Here is a 13,572-nt window from a genome sequence, read left to right as displayed (position 1 = left end):
AGGACATTCCGGCTGTGGAGAACCATCTTGCTGCCCTGCGTTCTTCATGGAGGCAGATCCAGAGGTCCTTGAAGGACTCAGCACAGCGCCAGAAGCTCCAGGCTGATCGTAGACGGTTGCCCGCTCCTTCATACCAGGTCGGAGATCGGGTGTGGTTGTCCACTCGTGACCTCAATCTTCGGGTGCCCGCACCGAAACTGGCTCCTCCTTTTGTTGGTCCTTTCCCCATCCTCCGCAGGGTGAACCCGGTTGCCTATGCCCTTGCTCTATCTCCAACATCTTCCACGTATCCCTGTTGAAGCCTCTGGTCTGCAATCGCTTTACTGCCTCGGCCCCCGTCCTATCCGGGTGGACAGTCATGAGGAGTATGAGGTGAGCCGCATTCTGGAATCTCGGTTGGTCCACATGCGCATGCACAGGAGCTATTCATTCTGACACACAGAGACTGGCCCGGAGCTGTAGGCTGAGCTGTGCATGTGCAGATCAGGTTACAGAGCTGGAGATGACATCGAGCAGGTAGGTAGGGGCATTTAACTGCTTGCCATTCAGCCACCGTGGAAAAAACGGCCACAAGGTGGCCCCCGCTGGGCAAAATCACGTTTAAAACGTGATATTGCAAAACAAGTAGGGGGCGCGCGCGAGGCACGCAACCGCCCTACCCGTTCTGCAATAAAACAGCCAGCGGTTTGTCGCTTGTCTGGCAAACTTTAACCACCCACCTCTCTCACAACAGTGGCTGTTGTGTAAAGAACGGTGGGTTGACCACGCCCATGGGAAAACCACACTTTAGGCGAACAGGTCCTGCTGTCTATCCTCCGTAAAGGGGTACACCTTCTTCCCCGTTTTACAGTCGAGCGTGCACACACAGACGGGACAGCAGTAAAGAGCTTTGTAGTATTTTGAGGGGGAGTTTACTTAAAAGGGAGAAGACAGAATCTGGAGCCACTGAGTATGGCAACCACTCAGCTCCTTGTGTCCATTTCAAACCTTCACTCAACAAGCTGAAGTGAGAAGTTGATTGCTTACGATGCACAACTATTCCGGATCCTGTCTGCACCCATTTTAAGTAAATTCCCCTCGAGGTAGCCCAAAGGAGGACTGTCTACAAGCTCTCTTTAGCCCATTGCACAGTAAGTCCATGAACTTTACAAGCTATTTAACCACGGTAACCTACGGAAAAAAATCTATATCTGCTCATACAGATTTTAGTTGCAGACATTTGCAAATGTATGTGGAAGTATCAAGGTCCTACCTTTCCTCAGGGCTTGTGCTGCTCCATGTGCGAGCAGCACAAGATTGCAGCCAAAGAACTGCCTGTGGAGCTCGAAGCACTCATTTCCTTCCTAATCCTGATTGACACCAGGCTCAGGGAGAGGCCTTCACTTAAGGAGCGTCTGCGGAGGTCTCCTAACCGATTGGCGCCTACGTTTTCTGTCCCACCCGTTCCTCCCACGCCTCCTGGGGATGGCTTGTCTGGCGGTGAGCCCATGCAGCTAGGGTTTGCTCGCCTTTCCGAGGTGGAGCGGGCCTCTCGGCGTCGGGAGGGTCGCTGCCTGTACTGTGGTCTCGGTGGGCATTTTCGGCAGTCCTGTCCGGTCCGTCCGGGAAACGCTCACACCTGAGATCCTGTCGGGGGCAGATCCTGGGTGGAGTTTCCTCGTCCCCGGTGTCCCGCAAAGATAAACCGCTAATCACCGTTGTCCTCTCTTGGGCGGAAGGCTCGGTGGCGGCCCAGGCGTTGGTAGACTCTGGTGCTGGAGGGTTGTTTATGGATAGTTCGTTTGCTGCTCAGTACTCCATTCCTCTGCAGACTCGAGTTACTCCATTGGTTCTCGAGGCGATAGATGGCAGGTTACCCACGAGACCCTGCCGGTTGAAGTAGCTATTGGGGCTGTTCACAGGGAGTTGGCCTGTTTCCAGGTAATTTCTTCTCTGCACTACTCCGTGGTTTTGGGATATCCCTGGCTTCAGAAGCACAATCCGACCTTTAATTGGCAGGCCGCGCAATCCCTCAGCTACGAAACATCTACCAGCCGGTCTCTCAGAGGGAGCATCAGTTTGAGCCGCCAAAATCTGCTCCCCAAGGGGAGAAGTCAGGCTGGTACGAATGGCAGCCAGGATCTGATCCGGAGGAATGACCGAGGTCGGCTCAGAGTCCTCCCTGGACAGCTCAGAGTATTGCCGCGACAAGGCATCAGCCCTGACATTCTTGGAGCCAGGCAAATAGGAGACCACATAGTTAAAACGCGACAAGAACAGAGACCATCTGGCCTGACGGGGCGTCAACCTCTTAGCCTCCGAGAGATACGTCAGTTTCTTGTGGTCAGTGAGAACGAGAATCGGAACCACAGAACCCTCGAGCGGGTGCCTCCATTCCTTGAGAGCCTGAATAATGGCCAACAACTCCCTGTCTCCAATCTGGTAGTTGCATTCTGCGGAGGAAAGCTTCCTGGAGTAGAACCCACAGGGAAGTAGGGGTCCATCGGGCAACCGACGCTGAGACAGGAGGGCGCCTACTCCCGTCTCAGATGCATCAACCTCCGGATCAAATCCTGGCTGCCATTCGTACCAGCCTGACTTCTGCCCTTGGGGAGCAGATTTTGGCGGCTCAAACTGATGCTCCCGGTCATCCGGGGAGGAACCAGTTGTCCTGGGTCGTTTCTCGTCTATTCTGGTGGCCATCTCTCTCCGTTCCGACATTGCCTCATATGTAGCGGCATGTTCTGTCTGTGCCCAGAATAAATCTCCTCGGCATCTTCCATTTGGCCTTCTGCAACCCATTCCCAATGGGGAGCGTCCCTGGTCACACCTGGGCATGGATTTCATTGTGGACCTCCTTGCGTCTCAATGCCATACGGTCATTCTTATGGTCATTGATGATTTCTCCAAGATGTGCCATTGTGTTCCCTTCAAGAAAATTGCCGACTGCGCAAGAACTGGCTACGGTTTTCGCCAGGGAGATCTTTCGCTTGCATGGGTTGCCTAAGGTGATTGTCGCGGACCGGTGGAGCCAGTTTGTGTCCAGGTTCTGGCACGCCTTCTGCTACCTGTTGGGTATCAGGCTCTCCTTCTCTTCGGCCTACCACCCGCAGTCCAATGGGGCTGCGGAGCGTTCCAACCAGGCCCTGGAACAATTCCTTCGCTGCTATATCTCAGACCATCAAGACAATTGGGTCGATCTCCTGCCATGGGCAGAGTTTGCGAGGAACTCGGCTGTCAACTCCTCCTCCGGGATGTCTCCCTTCATGGCCAACTATGGGTTCCAACCCGCTCTATTGCCTGAGTTGTTCTCGCCACAGGACATTCCGGCTGTGGAGAACCATCTTGCTGCCCTGCGTTCTTCATGGAGGCAGATCCAGAGGTCCTTGAAGGACTCAGCACAGCGCCAGAAGCTCCAGGCTGATCGTAGACGGTTGCCCGCTCCTTCATACCAGGTCGGAGATCGGGTGTGGTTGTCCACTCGTAACCTCAATCTTCGGGTGCCCGCACCGAAACTGGCTCCTCCTTTTGTTGGTCCTTTCCCCATCCTCCGCAGGGTGAACCCGGTTGCCTATGCCCTTGCTCTATCTCCAACATCTTCCACGTATCCCTGTCGAAGCCTCTGGTCTGCAATCGCTTTACTGCCTCGGCCCCCGTCCTATCCGGGTGGACAGTCATGAGGAGTATGAGGTGAGCCGCATTCTGGAATCTCGGTTGGTCCACATGCGCATGCACAGGAGCTATTCATTCTGACACACAGAGACTGGCCCGGAGCTGTAGGCTGAGCTGTGCATGTGCAGATCAGGTTACAGAGCTGGAGATGACATCGAGCAGGTAGGTAGGGGCATTTAACTGCTTGCCATTCAGCCACCGTGGAAAAAACGGCCACAAGGTGGCCCCCGCTGGGCAAAATCACGTTTAAAACGTGATATTGCAAAACAAGTAGGGGGCGCGCGCGAGGCACGCAACCGCCCTACCCGTTCTGCAATAAAACAGCCAGCGGTTTGTCGCTTGTCTGGCAAACTTTAACCACCCACCTCTCTCACAACAGTGGCTGTTGTGTAAAGAACGGTGGGTTGACCACGCCCATGGGAAAACCACACTTTAGGCGAACAGGTCCTGCTGTCTATCCTCCGTAAAAGGGTACACCTTCTTCCCCGTTTTACAGTCGAGCGTGCACACACAGACGGGACAGCAGTAAAGAGCTTTGTAGTATTTTGAGGGGGAGTTTACTTAAAAGGGAGAAGACAGAATCTGGAGCCACTGAGTATGGCAACCACTCAGCTCCTTGTGTCCATTTCAAACCTTCACTCAACAAGCTGAAGTGAGAAGTTGATTGCTTACGATGCACAACTATTCCGGATCCTGTCTGCACCCATTTTAAGTAAATTCCCCTCGAGGTAGCCCAAAGGAGGACTGTCTACAAGCTCTCTTTAGCCAATTGCACAGTAAGTCCATGAACTTTACAAGCTATTTAACCACGGTAACCTACGGAAAAAATCTATATCTGCGCATATAGATTTTAGTTGCAGACATTTGCAAATGTATGTGGAAGCCGCACTGCCTCACCAATGCTCCTCTGTAAACTGCGGTCCAACTCATTATTATTTATTTCAGGTACTTATATAGCGCCGTCAATTTACGCAGCGCTTTACACATATATATATTGAACATTCACATCAGTCCCTTACCCTCAAGGGGTGTACAATCTAAGGACCCTAACTCATACATACACATATTAGAGCCAATTTAGACAGGATCCAATTAACCTATCAGCATGTCTTTGGAGTGTGGGAGGAAACCGGAGCACCCGGAGGAAACCCACGCAGGCAAAGGGAGAACATGCAAACTCCATGCAGGAGACGCCATGGTCGGGAATCGAACCCATGACCCATTTTTACTGCAAGGCAGATGTGCTAACCATACGAGAGTCTTTCTATTGGAACATTCACAACAGAAATAAAAATGGAACTAAATGGAGCGATATATTTTGGACTTTTTGCTATAAAACATGTCCAGTAAAAAAATGTAAAAATCTAATTTTGTCATAAAATTTGGCCAAAATGTATTCTGCTACATGTCTTTGCTGAAAAAATCCCAATACGTGTAAATTAATTGGTATACGTGAAAGTTATAGCATTTACAAATGGCGGGAAAGATACTGGGATTTTTTTTTATACTAATAATGGCGGCTATCAGAGATTTATGGCGGCGATCAGCGACTTATGGCAGGACTGCGGCAGACATTCTGACACTTGGGGAAAACTGACTTGGGGTCACTGACATCCCCAGTGACACCAATACATTGATCAGTGCAAAAAAAAAGCACTGACACTGTACTAATGGCATTGGTGAGGAAAGGGTTAACATTTTTAGGCAATCAAAGGGTTAACTGTGTGAGGGGAGTGTATTACTAGTGGGAGGGGTTGTGCTTCACAGCAACACGCTGTCCCGGAAAGTTAATCTCTGCTCTCTGGAACAGTGTGCTGGAAACTGACAGGGAGCAGAGCTGCATTGTAAGCGCCTCGTACCCGATATGCAAACTCACGTCCTAGATTGTAAGCTCCAAGGAGCAGGGCCCTCAAATCCCTCTTGAATTGAAATGTATTGTTGCTGTATTGTCTCCTGTTATACTGTAAAGCGCTGAGCAAACTGTTGGCGCTATATAAATCCTGTATAATAATAATAATCACGCATATATATATATATACGTGATTTTGCGCATCGGTGCCGCCCTGCCGCTGTATATGTACTGTGGCTGGTCAACAACTGGTTAAAATTGGATCTAAAAATGTTGTTTTTCTGTTTTAATAAAAAAATGTCAAACTGAACTTCTCTGTGCAATGGTTTTGCACAGAGCAGTCTCAAGCCTCTTCTGGAGTCCCCCACCGATGAGGTGTAGAGTCTATGGAACCACCTTGTGTTCTCCAGGGCTCTTTTAGGTGAAGATGGGTTGTGCTACAGACAATGTTTCCCAAGTTGGGCTTCTCTAAATCTCTATGGTGCTAAACAAACACATAGAAATGGATTGAAGATTCAAAAAACATTGGTCCTAGGAAGACTAAAGGAATAAATGTTGATTTTGATGTAAACTGTTTTGCAAGTTTTGCTGATCCTACTCCTTTCCTCCCTACTCTGCCACTAATGCAAAGCTGTTTTATTTTGGAAGGTAAAGGGGGAGTGGGTACTTTGTTTTGACAGGTAACCACTCTCACTTCTGCTGCCATCGCCTGGGTGATCCCAGAGGAAATTTGTCCCGCTCCTCACCGCCTGCAGTCTCCTGGGACAGTTCAAAGGTCCTAGGAAGCTGCAGGACCACTCACAGATCACAGTGCAGCTCATGCATTCGTGGTGGGGAGCCAGCTGTGAAGCCGTAAGGAGTCACAGCAGGCTTAAAACAGTCAACCTGGCAGCACTTGGGACCCAAAGACTGGCAAACAATCGGCCTGGGTGAGGACAGTGCTGGAACCCTGGACAGGGAGATATCCGTTTTTAAAATTTGTCAGCTGCAGTATTTGTAGATGCTGACTTTTTTCTTTTTATGGCTGTAGATCATCTTTGAGCAGTTTACAAACTATAAGCCCCATCTATTTTGCATGCATATCACATACGATACCATATCATATCATACCATACCGCTTTTCGGCACTTTGGGTGAACATCTCCTGCTGTCTGTTTCCCATAAAGGAGTATGGAGATCTTTGGAGCTTGCTGCAATAGAACAGCCAGTGGTTTGTCGCTTGTCTGGCCAACTTTGACCATCCACCTCTCTAACAACAGTGGCTGTTGTGTAAAGAACGATGGGTTGACCACGCCCATGGGAAACCACGCTTTAGGCGAACAGGTCCTGCTGTCTATCCTCCGTAAAGGGGTACACCTTCTTCCCCATTTTACAGTCGAGCGTGCACACACAGACGGGACAGCAGTAAAGAGCTTTGCAGTATTTTGAGGGGGAGTTTGCTAAAAAGGGAGAAGACAGAATCTGGAGCCACTGAGTATGGCAACCACTCAGCTCCTTGTGTCCATTTCAAACCTTCACTCAACAAGCTGAAGTGAGAAGTTGATTGCTTACGATGCACAACTACTCTGGATCCTGTCTGCACCCATTTTAAGTAAATTCCCCTCGAGGTAGCCCAAAGGAAGACTATCTACAAGCTCTCTTTAGCCCATTGCACAGTAAGTCCATGAACTTTACAAGCTATATAACCACGGTAACCTACGGAAAAATCTATATCTGCTCATATAGATTTTAGTTGCAGTTATTTGCAAATGTATGTGGAAGCCGCACTGCCTCACCAAGGCTCCTCTGTAAACTGCGGTCCAACTCATTATTATTTATTTCAGGTACTTATATAGCGCCGTCAATTTACGCAGCGCTTTACACATATATATATTGAACATTCACATCAGTCCCTTACCCTCAAGGGGTGTACAATCTAAGGACCCTAACTCATACATACACATATTAGGGCCAATTTAGACAGGATCCAATTAACCTATCAGCATGTCTTTAGAGTGTGGGAGGAAACCGGAGCACCCGGAGGAAACCCACGCAGGCACAGGGAGAACATGCAAACTCCATGCAGGAGACGCCATGGTCGGGAATCGTACCCATGACCCATTTTTACTGCAAGGCAGATGTGCTAACCATACGAGAGTCTTCCTGTTGGAACATTCACAACAGAAATAAAAATGGAACTAAATGGAGCGATATAATCACGTTTCCGCTAACAATCCTGCCCTGCATCTTCTCCATCTTCATTGGCTGGCACGAGAGGACAGCCCTTTGCACAGTAAGTCCATGAACTTTACAAGCTATATAACCACGGTAACCTACGGAAAAAAATCTATATCTGCTCATATAGGAAAAGAATTGTGTTTGTGACTTTTCATCTTAAGAACATTCCTTTCATTTACGAATTGGTCAATTTGATGCTTGTTTTGAAATGCAGTGAGGAGAAAATTCAAGGGAGCAAGATGACAATTTTCAAATGAAACTCATTTCTAACAGTGTATGTAGTTTTCCATCAGGAAAGCCAGAGTTAGGCTTACCGGTAACTCCTTTTCTTGGAGTCTTCTAGGACAGCCCCTTGAGATGTAGAGCTCCTCCCTCCGGGTCAGGAAACACGCCATCCCCCACGCCTTTAAAGGCGGACCTCCATGCCTCCATCCCCAGTTTTTTTTTGAGAACTAGCGGAAGACACTGAAAGACACAAATATATATACATATAGATAACCCCATATACAACACTTGTACATTTGAAGGGTGGGACATTGCGGCTGTCCTGGAAGAAATCTTCCAGGACAGCCCCTTTAGATGATAATCAAGAACCTACCCCTTAGGGCGGGCCCACTGCCTGGAGGACCCTGCGTCCGAATGCCAGCTCCCTATTTGACAGGACATCTAGGTGTTAATGCTTGACGAAGGTAGAGAACTTTGACCAGGTGCCTGCCTTACAGATCTCCTCCAGCGAAGTCCCGGCCCTCTCTGCCCAAGAAGCTGCTAAGGATCTCGTCGAGTGGGCTTTAACAAAGGGGGGAGGAATACCTAAAACTTTGTAAGACTCCAGGCCTCCCTCCCCAGTTTTAATTCGAAAACTAGCGGAAGACACCGAAAGACACAAATATATATACATATAGATAACCCCATATACAACACTTGTACATTTGAAGGGTGGGACATTGCGGCTGTCCTGGAAGACTTGAAGAAAAGGAGTTACCGGTAAGCCTAACTCTGGTTTTCTCCTTACGTCTTCCAGGACAGCCCCTTGAGATGATAGTCAAGAACTTACCCCATAGGGCGGGCCCACTGCCTGGAGGACCCTGTGTCCGAATGCCCACTCCCTATTTGACAGGACAACTAGGCGTTAATGCTTGACGAAAGGTAGAGAACTTTGACAAGGTGGCTGCCTTACAGATCTCCTCCAGCGAAGCCCCGGCCCTCTCTGCCCAAGAAGCTGCTAAGGATCTCGTCGAGTGGGCTTTAACGAAGGGGGGAGGAATACCTAAAACTTTGTAGGACTCCCGATAGCTAATCTAATCCATCTACCTATAGTGGATTTGGACGCTGTGGAACCCTACTTTTGACCAGAAAACAAAACAAATAGGGAATCTGACTTTCTAAATTCCCGGGATTTATCAAGATATATCATAAGACTCCTCCTTACATCTAGCAAACTTAGCCTTCTTCCTTACCTTCAGGAGAAGAGTAAAAGGTCGGCAGGACTATATCCTGAGACCTGTGAAAGGAGGAGGATACTTTAGGGATAAAACCTGGATCCGTCTTGAGGACGACCCTGTCCTCAAAAAAGGTCAGATAAGGCCCCCTAAAAGAAAGAGCTTGTAATTCACTCACCCTACGGGCTGACGTGATAGCTATCAAAAACACCACTTTTAAAGTCAAAATCCTAACCGTAGATTCTTCCAAAGGCTCAAAAGGCTTGCGAATGAAAGCCTTCAGGACTAAGGACAGGTCCCAAACTGGACAAGTCTTGACCCTCATTGGTCTAGACTTGGAAAGAGACCTGAAGAAGTCCACAACAAAAGGATTCTGCTGCAGGGGGACCTGCAGAAAAATGTTTAGGGCCGAAGCCTGTACCTTCCTGAAAAAAATCCAAGACTGCCGGAATGTCTGGGAGCCCCTGCCGCTGACCCGAAAAAACCATGAACTAAACTTTTTCCAGACTTTCGAATAAATGGCTCTGGTAACTGGCTTACGGCAGTTAACCAATATTTTTACTACTGTGTCCGAAAACCCCCTGGTTTTGAGGAGCTGCTCCTCAAGAACCAAGCCGTCAACTTCAAGGTCCTGATCCGCGGATGCAGAAGAGGGCCTTGAGAAATCAGATCTTCCCTCTCTGGGAGAGGAAACGGGCGAACTGAGGTAAGACTGTTCAGTAGGGAGAACCAGGGCCTCTTTGGCCAAAAGGATGCTATTAGGACTAGATACGTCTTTTCCCTCCAAAACTTTTGCAGAACCGCCAGGATTAGTCTCACCGGAGGAAATGCATAAGCCAAGTTGAAGTCCCAAGGGGTCGACAGGGCGTTTATCCCTAAGGCCTGCTCTCTTGGATTCAGGGAAAAAAATTGACCGACTTTTTTGTTCTCTTGGGATGCAAAAAGATGGATCTCTGGAACCCCCCATTTGTGGACTATGTCTTGAAAAGCCTCCTGGTTGAGAGACCAATCGTCGTGACTGATTGCTCCGTATACCTCCCTGCTTGTTTATGAGGCCACTGTCGCTATGTTGTCCGACCGAACCTGCAAGTGACGGTTATCTAACTTTGCTCCAAAGGCCTCCAATGACCTCTGAACTGCCATAAGCTCCCTCTGATTTGAAGGCCTTAAAGACTCCGCTCGAGACCATTTCCCCTGAGCTGTCAACTCGTCTAGATGGGATCCCCAACCATAACTGCTGGCATCCGTTGTCACAATGAGCGGAGCTAACTGAGCCCACTCTAGTCCTTTGGTCAGATTTGCCTCCTTCCGCCACCACCAAAGAGACCTCTTGACTTTGGACGGGAGCTGGACCGCTTGCTCTAATGTAGAGCTGTCCCCGTCCCATACCCTCAACTGAAATGCCTGAAGCGGCCTTTGGTGGAGTCTTGCCCACGGAACCGCTGGAAAACAAGACCTCATCAGACCTACCACTCTTGAGACTTCTCTTACAGACACAGACAGATTGCTTTGCAATCTTGCCAGTCTCTGGTCCATCTTTACGACCTTCTCCCAAGGAAGGAAAATCTTCCTCTCCAGTGATGAAATCTCATATCCCAGGTACACTACTCTTTGGGAGGGTGTAAGTGCCGATTTGTCCCCGTTGAGGAGCCAACCCAGATAATGCAAAAATAATACATAACCCAATTTTGTGGGGCAAAATATAAAAGATGATGTTACGCCAAGCCAATAGATACCAAACATGTCACGCTTTAAAATTTGCATGCCTGTGTGACAAACAATGAAAATTTTACTGTCCATAGGCTAGAATTAGTGCCTGACGTTCGCACTGATACCTCACGTGTGGGACAATCACTGCCTGAGTGCGTGACTGAAGAGTGCATTTGCCTTTGCGCACAAGCACAACGGAACGAGAGCACTTGAATGGTTTTTTTTTTTAATTAATTTTTATTTTTACACTGTCACTTTCATTTCTTTTTATCAATTTTATCGCGGACTGGTTGATTGGGTGTCTCGGTTGGGGTGTCCCCTCCAGCTCCTTGTTTTTAGACTGTCAGCTCTAAAAAACGGTATTGGGATGATGCCTCCATGAAGATACATGTATCATCCTAGTACAACCACTTAACACCAAATGGCATACATGTACGTGATTTGGCATCAAGCGGTTAAAGGCAAGTATACCTGGAGGGAGCCCATATGTGGAAGCTGCACTGCCTCACCAAGTATCCTCTGTAAAGTGCAGTCCAACTCATAAATGTGAGAGTCTTCCTGTTGGAGCATTCACAACAGAAATAAAAATGGAGCGATATACTCATGTTTCCGCCAACAATCCGGTCCTGCATCTTCTCCATCTTCATTGGCTGGCATGAGATGACATCACTTCTGCACATGCACAGGAGCTGGTCATTCTGACACACAGACTGGCCCGGAGCCATAGGCTGAGCTGTGCATGTGCAGATCAGGTTACAGAGCTGGAGATGACATCGAGCAGGCAGGTAGGGGCATTTAACTGCTTGCCATCCAGCCACTGTGGAAAAATGGCCACAAGGTGGTACCGCTGGGCAAAATCACGTTTAAAACGTGATATTGCAAAACAAGTAAGGGGTGCGCACGAGGCACGCAACCGCCCTACCCGTGCTGCAATAAAACGGCCAGCGGTTTGTCGCTTGTCTGGCCAACTTTGACCATCCACCTCTCTAACAACAGTGGCTGTTGTGTAAAGAACCAGGTTGACCACGCCAATGGGAAAACCACACTTTAGGCGAACAGGTCCTGCTGTCTATCCTCCGTAAAGGTGTACACCTACTTCCCCGTGCACACACAGACGGGACAGCATAAAGAGCTTTGTAGTAATTTGAGGGGGAGTTTACTAAAAAGGGAGAAGACAGAATCTGGAGCCAATGAGTATGGCAACCACTCAGCTCCTTGTGTCCATTTCAAACCTTCACTCAACAAGCTGAAGTGAGAAGCTGATTGCTTACGATGCACAACTACTCCGGATCCTGTCTGCACCCATTTTAAGTAAATTCCCCTCGAGGTAGCCCAAAGGAGGACTGTCTACAAGCTCTCTTTAGCCCATCGCATTAAAAGTCCATGAACTTTTTTCCTGGTGACAGGTACTCTTTAATGAAATATCTGATCTCTCCCTTGTGCTCCACTTAATGGAATCCAGTGCAGATCGCATTGCATTAGTCTTTCCCGGCTATACTGGTATACTTGTCAGATATACAGACGCCCCCATCCACAGACCTAGCAGTGAAAGGGTTAAAGGTGTCCAGTATGTCCCCCACACCAAATCCAGTGAACAAGCTATACAGGAATTTGAAGCACCTCTAATAATAACTAGCTTTTGAAGTAAGGTGCACATGGTAGGGTATATCACTGTACAAACAAACTGAAATTTCCCAGCACGCTTACCAGCTAGCCTGAAAACAAAACACAATTTGACCCTAACAATATACATTACAAAACAGAGGTTTTAGTTGTACACGTATGTGGAAGCTTCTCCTGTGTCAGGCTATCTTCGTTGGTCAGCTTGGGATGAGGCTAGTCATTCTGGCATACAGAGACAGGCCCAGTGCTGTAAGCTGAGCGGAGTATGTGCAGCTCAGGTGACAGGACAGTGAGCAGGTAGGGAGGGGCATTGCATAAGAATGTGCAGGGGGGTGGGGTGATGGTAAACACATCAGGATTACCAGCCCCTTCCTTTCTTGAATGAAGACAGTGAGCAATCTCTGCTGTGTTTATTCATCACTGAAGCATAGTTTTTACTTTACTATGCTTTAGTTTATAAATAAATAGAAAGCAGATGCTTCCTAATTATCTGCAGTGCACCTGAGGCTGCAGAGAAAAAAAAGTAAAGACTCCATCCTCAGTCCCTTTTTCTGTGTCTCAAAAATGATTTTGGTGGTCTATTTGGACCCCTGATATCTCACCAAAGATCCCCCAACAGGGCTGTAATAATAACATTGCAACACAAAAAAAAAATGGCCTTATTCACATGGGGCATCAAACAGCAAATACCCATGAGAAGCTGTTTTAACCTGCTTGGGGATGCACAGATGTTCCATGCAGGCAGTCCGACTGATGTCAGTTGGGACACAGAAGCTACTCCCAATGTGACATCCATGAGGGATCCATAATAGATAGAACAAGTAATAAATCAAATAACAATAATAGATAATACATAAAATATTGACGGTATCAATAAAAATTATAGGTAAAATACAAAAAAAATCTAAAAATAGATAAAACAATAAAAGATAATAATAAACAATATTAATAATAAAATATTAACCACTTGAGCTCCAGAGGATTTACCCCCCTTAATGACCAGGCCTCTTTTTGCTACTCGGCGCTGCACTAATTCAACTGATAATTGCGCAGTCATGCAATGCTGCACCCAACGAAATTTAC

The sequence above is a fragment of the Staurois parvus genome, unplaced genomic scaffold, assembly GCF_062004578.1.
Source record: "Staurois parvus isolate SC_StPar_1 unplaced genomic scaffold, SC_StPar_1.0 ptg000471l, whole genome shotgun sequence".
In the NCBI taxonomy this organism is placed as follows: domain Eukaryota; kingdom Metazoa; phylum Chordata; class Amphibia; order Anura; family Ranidae; genus Staurois; species Staurois parvus.
Note: the sequence above shows the minus strand (reverse complement) of the source record.